Source organism: Lolium perenne, chromosome 7 (assembly GCF_019359855.2).
Source record: "Lolium perenne isolate Kyuss_39 chromosome 7, Kyuss_2.0, whole genome shotgun sequence".
Classification (NCBI taxonomy): domain Eukaryota; kingdom Viridiplantae; phylum Streptophyta; class Magnoliopsida; order Poales; family Poaceae; genus Lolium; species Lolium perenne.
Window position 1 is genome coordinate 313,000,432 of NC_067250.2, and position 10,473 is coordinate 313,010,904.

The following is a 10,473-nucleotide window of genomic DNA, read 5'->3' on the forward strand; positions in this document are numbered from 1 at the left end:
AGAATAAGGTGTTGCCTTTGTGGCGTTCAGTATATATGTGGTTTTCTACCGCATATTGGGGTGAGGCCTTTATAGCGTTGGTGTGCATCGAGCAACCACACCTCAAGGCGAGACCTCATGTGGCACTTGGGAAGCACTAAGCCATCGCACCTCTCCAACGGAGATTAACACCTGCAAGAGTGTGAATTGGGAATAAATCATTGTCTCCGCATGGCTCGATTATCTGTATACCCGAGCTCTCTACTTATACAATTTAATTTGTGATAGTCTTCGTGCTTGAATTTATATATATTTTGTTATCACATAGTTGCTTATCATGCTTAGCATATGTTGTTGACGCGCATAGGTGAACCGTAGTTTATAAGTTTGGTCTTGACAAAGTAAACACTTATTTTATTTCGCATATATTTTATTGCGCATTTGTTAAGCTCATCTCAGATTTTTTTAACCACCTATTTACCCGCTCTTCAGGAGGCATTGTGTCCTTTGAGTTACACATGTCATGTACAACATATTTATTTTTAAGTTATAGTTGGGAATAATTCGGTGGGTACAACTTTATTTGGTGATAAAATAACATTCATCTATTCATCTATGTAGTGTGTTGCACCATGTAGACATACTATATAGTGTTCTTAAATTTTGTTCCTATTTTATATTTTTAAATATCTTGACAAAGGGTTCTCCAATGTATGAGTCTAAACAATTTATACCGAACAACTTTACCTTTTAAAACACTCCAACAATAAATTCTTACTATTTTAAATACAATATTTAGTGCATAATCTTAATTGCTATTTCTAAATTCTATGTTAACACTAAAATTCAAAATTAACCCATAAATTCGAATACTTGTCACTGCACTTGAACTAGTGTTAAACTACACATGCCATGTATAACATATTTATTTTTCGAGTTATAGTTTGAAATAATTTGGCGTTATCTGCTAACAAAAATAACATTCGTCTATGTAATATTTTGTACCATATAGATATATTTATATAGTGTTTTTCTATGTCATACCATTTTTTTTATTTTTAAATATCTTGAGAAAGGGTTCTCCAACGTATAAGTCTAAATATCCTGATAATGGGTTGCCGAGTAGGATTTTCCAACTAATTAGTTTAAAAAAATATGAAATCCTACAGGGTATGAGGTGTCAACCAGTGGTTTGTTTGGCCAAATAAACAAGAATTTCCTCCCAAATAACATCATCTTCCCTTGGTAGGGTTATAATTGGTCATTGGGCATGTATGCTCAGTTCATGGTCACATGAAAATAATGTTTGTAAATACTTAGAACATTTAAGAATTCAATATTAAGTTGCAGCATTGATCTCCACTCTTGGTTTGATGTAGTTACCGTCAGATGATGCAATCAAAGGGAAACACCAATGCATTGTTCGTACATCATCATTGTGAAAGAGTTAACGTGCATTTGTATTCCTTTTATTTGAGAGACCACTTCACAGTGGTTAGAAGTTGTAAACACCCGTTCTCATATGGTGATGTTGTGGACTTCCTCCACATTTGCAAATGGGGTTGTGCTTGCTTACTGTTACTCATGGGCACAATCGATTTTCTGACACCCCATGGGTGTGGTTTAGCTGTCGGAAGCCATTGGGCGAAGAAGTAGGAGGGAGAGAAGAAAGCTAGAGGGGAAAGATCTTCCGCCACCGCTGCTCTCCTGCCACTACAGAAATCCAGTTTTGCTCCGCCCCCTTGTCTCCACCACCAGCCGGCCGCCTACCACCGTCACCCGCGGCCGGTGGAGCTCCCTCGGGCGCCTTGTCGCCCCGCTCTACTAGAAGCTCGGTCTCTGTGTTGCCTGCCAAAATCCACCGGCGAGCTTGGCGACGATCAACACCGTAGAGCCGGGAGGCTCTCAGGACTGCGGTTTGCCCTGGTCCCTCGGGCGACGGCGCAATGTCTTCTGGCACACGTCCCAGCTAAATGCAAGGGCGTGCCACCTGACCTATACCTGGTCACGGAGGTGTTGGATTGCTTCGATTAGCTTCCTGCATGGAAAAAACACGTAAACATTAAATACGAGCCCCGATCGGCTCTTAAGTTGTTCTGTGGATCGGCTCAAAGAGCCGATTGTCCCATGGTTCGTATTAGATTTGCAATAAACATGGGAACCTTGCTTAATCAATATCAAGATGGACCAATCTACGACAGTTTAGGGTTTTCACCGCATAACCGGAACATCCTACGCGTAATTGGGCCTAGCAGACACGTAAGATAATAGGAAAGCTAGTCCTAAAGAGGCCTAAAAACCTCGGCAAGGGAGTCATAGTCACCGTCGAGGCCAGCAAGAATGTAGGCGGTGAACTCAGAGTCGCGGAGAGGCTCACCAATGGAAGCAAGGGTGTCAGCCAGCTTCTTGACCTTGTTGTAGAAAGCGGTCATAGTCCCATTCTCCTTGCGAGTTTCGCTAAGCTTCGTGCGGATAGCCATGGACTGAGCCGTCGATTGAGACGAGAAGCTCGACTCCAAGATGTCCCACACCTCATGTGACGTTGCAGCAAAGAGGACCAGCCCAGCAACACCCTCACCAAGGGAGGACTATATCGCCGAGAGAATGGCTTGGTCTTGAGCAATCCACGCACGGTACATCGGATGGTGCGAGGACGGACACGGCAATGTGCCAGCGACGAACCCTTCGAGGTAATGGCTGCGAAGAAGTGGGAGCACCTGAGCGCGCCAATACAGATAGTTATCCGGCTTAAGCTTTACCGGGAGAAGATGCGAGAAGATAAACGGCGGCGACGGGATCGCGGCCAGAGCAGCTTCGACATCCAGGGAAGGGACATGGGACGGCGCCGAAGGAGATGGCACCACAGCGGCAGGGTAGAGCGATGAAGCGCCGTACGTGTGCGGGGCCCCAGGCGGCGGGACACCATAGGGCGACGGAGAGGCACCATAGTGTGGCGCTGTCGCATAGGCACCGTGTCCATGGAACGCGCCATACGAGGGCAGCGCTGTCGGCGGAAGTCCATATGGAGCTCCATAAAGAGGGAAGCCCGGGTAGCCACCATAGCCGGCATAGGCGGCCGGAGTAGGGGCGGAATCAGCAGGGCCCGCTGCGGAGTAGATGGGGGCAGCGGGGGCAGGAACGACCGCGCGCATCATCGGATGGGCGGCAGGCGGAGGCGGCTGTGTGGGCACCAGCGAAGGTGCGACAGCCGGAGGTGGCAGCGGCGCAGGCACCTGAGAGTGCGGGGCGGCTGCTGATGGCAACGGAGGCGGAGGCCGAGCCGCCACGGGTGAGGTCGTCGAGGACGCACCCGCGTACAGTGAGGAGACGGGCCCGGCGAAGAGAGCCCCGGCAGATCGGGACTGCAGAGGGCCGAGGGAAGCCACCGCGATATAGGGCGCCGTCCCACCATTGAGAAGGTGCGCGAGGAACGGCGGGACGAACGCATGGTCCAGATGAACAGGGGCCGGCAGCACGGACAGATGCCAAGGCGGCGATCGTGTCGGAGGCGACGACGTCGGCGGCCGTGGCAGCAGCGTCGCTGGAGGCGACGGCGGCGGAAGGCGGAGCGGAAGACATGTTTTTAGGTTGGAGATCGATTGTCGTCTGATACCATAACAAACAATAGTTTTAGGGTTTGTGGCACACCTCCAACGTGGGGTGGCCTTTGCATTATATAGGGGTACAATACAAGTACAGGTAGGATTACAACACACGTATATCCTAATATATACAGAATCTAAGCTACCATGCATCTCATGATCCAAATTTCAGCACTGACGAAGAAGAAGGTAGGCTATAAAGAGATGCGGCAATAATTCACTTGGGTCTATGCAAATCAATTAGGACATGAAACGGCACACAACCTGCAAGGGTCAAAAACTTCTGCCAGCTGGAACAAGAGTTAATTTTCCCCATCATCAAACCTCATAATGTTTAGCAGCAACTGTGCAACCTAAAACCATTCTCATCAGATCAAACCTGGCTAATGAAACTACACACGAATACAATAGGTGCTTCACAATTGCCATCAAACAAGACAGTCAGAATGGTAGTCATTTGCATCAGCGAAAACAGTACTACTAAATTCAGCACTTACTTCTCCACATAATGTAGCAGCAATTGTGCAATGTAACACCACTCACCAGATCAAATCTAGCTAATGAAATCACACAGAAATACAGTAGGTTCTCCACTATCGCCGTCATAAAAAATACTGGTATTTACCACAGAATGGTAGTCATTCGCACCATCTAAAACAAAACTACTAACTTCACCACTCAAGCTAATCACGTTTGCAGAAAAAGAGCCAGGGCAGAACATCAAAAAGAACTGAAAACAGTGCATGTCCATACTGTGACAGCATACCACATTAAGAACTTGCAGATCAATTTACTTCCCGCATGAAATATATAGGCACCGTTGACTTAGATTGCGAAAGGGTCACCAACAGAAAATTCGGATGATCTTTTGTATCTCCGCATGTTGTCTCCTTCAGGCTTAGGATTTATAAAGACCGTGATTGAGGAGCCTGCACTAGCCCGTTTCATGGACCCCAGAGGCGCCACATTGGAATGCAAATCCTCCTCCGAAGTGAAACTTGTATGGGCGATCACTAGCACCGCCTCCTTCAGCACCAGCGCGCTCCCAAGGAAAAACTTGAGGAACGCAAGCTCACTTCGTCCCCATTTGAAATAATGGAACACCAGCTGCTTGATGCACGAGCGGATGCATTCTATGGTACCTGACTCATTCCAAAACTTGAGGTTGACCTTCCCAGAGGGTTGATCAGCTTCTGCAGACTAAAAATTGTAATTAATCAGCGCACATTAAGTACAACAAGTATTGATGGATCATGCAGCAGATGGTGCAAATGAATGCCAAAAGATGCATCAGGGGCTTCACCATGAGATGGAGCGTCTCAATGTTTGGAAAGCATCTGAGCATAGTCGGGATCATCTTGACATCATTACGGACGCCAAAACACACCTCCAAAGCCAGGATCCTCACACTTGGTACCATGATGCTTGGGCTGGCCTTTGCCCCAACCTGCAATCGCAATCTCAAAGCACCCAATTGAGAGAAGAAAGATCGCACACACTTATACACTGATCATTTAGGTACGATGTGCAGTAATAGAGCAAATGGAAAAAAGATGAGCAACCTTGATGACCCCCAGCAATTGCAGCTTGGGGGCATGGCCGATGCTCATCTTGTTGCTGGCCGCGCCGAAGCCCCAACCTCCTGAATAGATGAAGCGCTCAAGGCATGGGGCGTGCACCACAGAGATTTCTTCGAATGAGCACCCAATGATCTGCACGCACCGGAGCCCCAATCTTGAACATATTCTCTCCGACACAGAGCGTCTCCAGCACGGGGCTTCTGTCGAGGATGAAGTCCAAATCCCTGCTCTCCATGAAGACGCTGATGAACCCGAGCTCACGGAGGTTAGGGAAACAGGTGGCACGCGAGACGCGGGCCGTGTCGGGGAACCTCCACATGCCGAGGTGGAGGTGGGTGAGGGTGGTCATGCCTAAGAATGTGGCAGGGAGAAGGAAGTCGAGCGGGGACGGAGCGGTTGAAGAGGACGAGCTCCTGGATGCCCTTGGCGGCGAGGGTGTGGAGCCAGGGCGTGAGCAGGTGTTGGAACTCCTCCATGTAGCTGCTGGTGAGGTGGACGCAGCGGAAAGGGCCCGGGTGCGCGAGGAGGATGCGGGAGACGGCGGAGGTTACGCGCCGCGCTTCGGCACGCCCGGCCACGGTGCCGGCAGGGAGGATGTGGGAGTCGACGAGGACGAGCGGGGTAGAGCGCCAGACCCCGCGCCAGCGGCGGGAGAGCGCGGCGGTGCGCGCGGCCTCCAGGATGGGGAGGCGGGATACGATGTTGCCGAGAAGCACGTCGGGGAGGCTGCTGACGCGGTCGGCGCCGTCGTGGGGGAGGAGGGAGGAGAGGCGAGCGTCGACGGAGGCGGGCGGGTCCGGGAGGGCGTAGTGGGTGTCGGAGAGCACGCGGGCGAAGTGTGCTTCTACCTCGTGACGGTCATGGCCTTCGCGCCGGAACCGTTCCTCCTTCGCGGGGTCCATGAACAAGGGTGGCACCCGGGTGTCCATGGCCGCCGCCGCCGCCGCCGCCGCCGGAGGCGCTGGGATGGGGACGAGGGCTATCGATGCCTATGCAGTGGAGCAGCAACGGCACGAAGGAAAATGCTCCTGAGCCCAAGTGTTCGAAACCTATTGCTCGTGGCCCATTGGTTTCTCTACAAAATACTGAGACCATTCCTTTCAGATTACTTTGCGGCCCAACTAAATGTTGACTGCTCACAGTAACAAATAAGTATTTGTGTTATGTATTTCAGTTTCTAATTAGTACAAGTAGTACTATATAGCAGAAATGCACTTTTGATCTTGGGTGCATATGCTCCTGCCACCAAAAAATATATTTTAAAACATCAAAAAATCCGAACAAAAATTTCGTGTGTATATGTTGATATTCTATGTTGCCATGCCAAGTTTTGTGGAAATCCAACGCTTCTTGTGTCCTGTATAAAGAAGACAAAAAAATGTCTTGTGGATCTTTTTTACACATGACATGTAAAACATCGATTTTTCGTGAAACAACTTTGTGAACACATAGAACATTAAGATGTATGCGCAAATAATACGATAAAAAAAATCATTTCAAAACCAAAAGCATGTGCTCCCGGATGCAAAAGTGGCATGTCCACATACTAGGTAATGTAGTCGTGTGTTGCCGCGTCCACCCATTGGAAACATATGATGTTTAAAAAAGTTTTTTTTACGGGGAAAAATGATTGTATTAAGCAGATATAGAGTTGTTACAATCCCTTACAAGGGCATCCGAATAGGCTCTGGCCCTATCCCTAACCACACAGCAGTATAGTCATTCAATCTACCATAACCAGCTAACATATGACTAGCTACATTTTGCGATCTAGCAATCTTAAAAACACCAGCCACCCGTTCAGAGATTAAAAGGGTCCTAGCTTCAGCAACAATATATCCCATGGGCGAGCGATCCCTTGCACTAGCCGTCAGCATCTTCACTGCCTCCGCGCTGTCTGTTTCGACCAAAATTGGTTGATGACAATGATTTACCGCTAGAGCAATACCCTCCATAATGGCACAGAGCTCCGCCTCCAGCGCGGAATTACACTGACAGAGAGATATGCACGCAGAGAAAATAATAGTCCCATCATGTGCCCGCAAGATCATGTTGGAGATATGCTCAAAAGGCAATAATAAAGTGGTTATTATAATATATCTTTGTGTTTATGATAAATGTTTGCATACCATGCTATAATTGTATTAACCGAAACATTGATACATGTGTGTTATGTAAACAACAAGGAGTCCCTAGTAAGCCTCTTGTATAACTAGCTTGTTGATTAATAGATGATCATGGTTTCGTGATCATGAACATTGGATGTTATTAATAATAAGGTTATGTCATTGGTTGAATGATATAATGGACACACACCCATAGTAAGCATAGCAAAAGATCAATTCATTAAGTTCAACTTGCTATAAGCTTTCGATACATAGTTACCTAAGTCCTTCGACCATGAGATCATGTAAATCACTTACACCGGAAGGATGCTTTGATTACATCAAACGCCACTGCATAAATGAGTGGTTATAAAGATGGGATTAAGTATTCGGAAAGTGTGAGTTGAAGCATATGGATCAAGAGTGGGATTTGTCCATCCTGCTGACGAATAGATATACTATGGGCCCTCTCGGTGGAATGTCGTCTAATTAGCTTGCAAGCATGTGAATAGTTCACAAGAGATGATATACCACGGTACGAGTAAAGAGTACTTATCGGTAACGAGGTTGAACAAGGTATGGAGATACCGATGATCGAACCTTGGACAAGTAAAGTATCGCGTGCCAAAGGGAATCGGTATCGTATGTAAATGGTTCAATCGATCACTAAGTTATCGTTGAATGTGTGGGAGCCATTATGGATCTCCAGATCCCGCTATTGGTTATTGGTCGGAGAGGAGTCTCAACCATGTCTGCATAGTTCACGAACCGTAGGGTGACACACTTAAGGTTTGATGTCGTTTTAAGAAGATATGGAATATGGAATGGAGTTCGAATGTTGTTCGGAGTCTCGGATGGGATCCAGGACATCACGAGGAGTTCCGGAATGGTCCGGAGAATAAGATTCATATATAGGAAGTCACTTTCCAAGTTTGGAAATGATCCGGTGCATTTATGGAAGGCGCTAGAATGTTCTAGAACCTTCCGAAAGAAATCACCCTGGAAGGTGGAGTCCTGGTTGGGCTCCACCAACCCTAACTTGCCAACCAAGTGGGAGGGTGGAGTCCATGGTGGACTCCACCTCCTTTGGCCGGCCAAGTAAGAAGGAAAGGGGGGAGTCCCACTCCCCCTAGGTTTGGCCCTTTGGAAGGTTTGGGAGTTGGACTCTTATTCGGATTCTAGGGCTAACCCTTGGGGTTTCCACCTATATAAAGAGAGGGAGAGGGAGGGGGCAGCCACAAGTTGGGCCGCACCACCTAGGGCACCCTTGGCCGGCGCCCTAGCCACCCCCCTCTCCCAAACCCTAGCACTACTCCCTCCTCCACCTCTCTCCCGCACGGCTTAGGCGAAGCCCTGCCGGAGATCTCCACCACCACCGCCACCACGCCGTCGTGCTGTCGGGATTCCGAGGAGGATCTACTACATCCGCTGCCCGCTGGAACGGGGAGAAGGACGTCGTCATCAACACCGAACGTGTGACCGAGTACGGAGGTGCTGCCCGATTGTGGCACCGTCAAGATCTTCTACGCGCTTTTGCAAGCGGCAAGTGATCGACTACATCAACAACGAGATCTAATCTCGTAGGCTTTGGAAATCTTCGAGGGTTAGTCTCATCTTCATCTCGTTGCTACCATCTACTAGATTGGATCTTGGCTTGTTATTCGTTCTTGCGGTAGGAAATTTTTTGTTTTCTATGCTACGAATCCCAACAGTGGTATCAGAGCCGTGTCTATGCATAGATTGGTTGCACGAGTAGAACACAATGGTTTTGTGGGCGTTGATGCTTTAGTTGTCTTTAGTTGGTGTACTTTGCATCTTGCGGGATGGTGGGATGAAGCGGCTCGGGCTAACTTTACATGACCGCGTTCATGAGACTTGCTCCACGCTTGACATGCAACTTGTATTGTATAAGTGGCTTTGCGGGTGTCTGTCTCTTCCACCATAGTGAAGATTCAATCCACTCTTTCTATTGACAACACTAGTATCACCGTTGTGGTTCATGTTCGTAGGTAGATTGGATCTCACTCAAAAACCCTAAACCACGTAAAATATGCAAACCAAATTAGAGGCGTCTAACTTGTTTTTGCAGGGTTTGGTGATGTGATATGGCCATGATGTGATGATGAATATGTATGAGATGATCATTATTGTATTGTGGCAACCGGCAGGAGCCTTATTGTTGTCTTTAAATTTCATGTTGATGTATTATTTCAAAGTAGTTGTAATAGTTGCTACATGGAGAACAACCATGAAGACGGCGCCATGGACCTTGACGCTACGCCGATGATGATGGAGATCATGCCCGTTGATGATGGAGATCATGTCCGTGCTTTGGAGATGAAGATCAAAGGCGCAAAGACTAAAGGGCCATATCATATCACATATGAATTGCATGTGATGTTAATCCTTTTATGCATCTTATATTGCTTAGATCGCGACGGTAGCATTATAAGATGATCCCTCACATTAATATCAAGATAATAAAGTGTTCTCCCCTCGTATGCACCGTTGCTACAGTTCGTCGTTTTGAAGCATCTCGTGATGATCGGATGTGATAGATTCTACGTTCACATACAACGGGTGTAAGCCATGTTGCACACGCGGAAATACTTGGGTTTGCTTGACGAGCCTAGCATGTACAGACATGGCCTCGGAACACAGGAAACCGAAAGGTTGAACACGAGTCATATGGATGATATGATCAACATGTTGATGTTCACCATTGAAGCTACATCATCTCACGTGATGATCGGTTTTGGTGTAGTGGATATGGATCGTGTACCACTAAACAACTATGATGGATGTTGTATTAAGTGGGAGTTCATTAGTAATTAGATTAAAACATGAACTAATTATCATGAACATAGTCTGAATAGTATTTTGAATTAAATTTGTGGAATTGGCATCCGTTATCTACCATGCGCTAGTCTTGTAATTGAGATAGAAATACTGTTAAGTCTGACAAGAAACTTTACGCACTGGTACCGTATTATTAAAGAATCAAGTAATGATTAAGTCATATTGCAAACTTTTGGTAAAACTCACATTAGAGCAATGGTTTCAATTAGTACCTTAAATCATCTTGTCTCCGTAAAACTTGAAGTTCAAATCTGTTTGAAAAGTGAGGAGCTGAAAATTTTGTTTTCAGAAATAAGCAAGGTATGAGATATATGTGATATCTAAGACCTTATTGCAAAATGATAGAAT

The 10,473-nt window shown here is 47.0% G+C and overlaps 1 pseudogene; it reads right to left on the reverse strand.

The window, feature by feature from the left end:
* Positions 1 to 4,361: 4,361 nt before the first annotated feature.
* LOC127311449 (FBD-associated F-box protein At3g52670-like) lies at positions 4,362 to 6,100 on the reverse strand (annotated as a pseudogene).
* Positions 6,101 to 10,473: the final 4,373 nt, after the last annotated feature.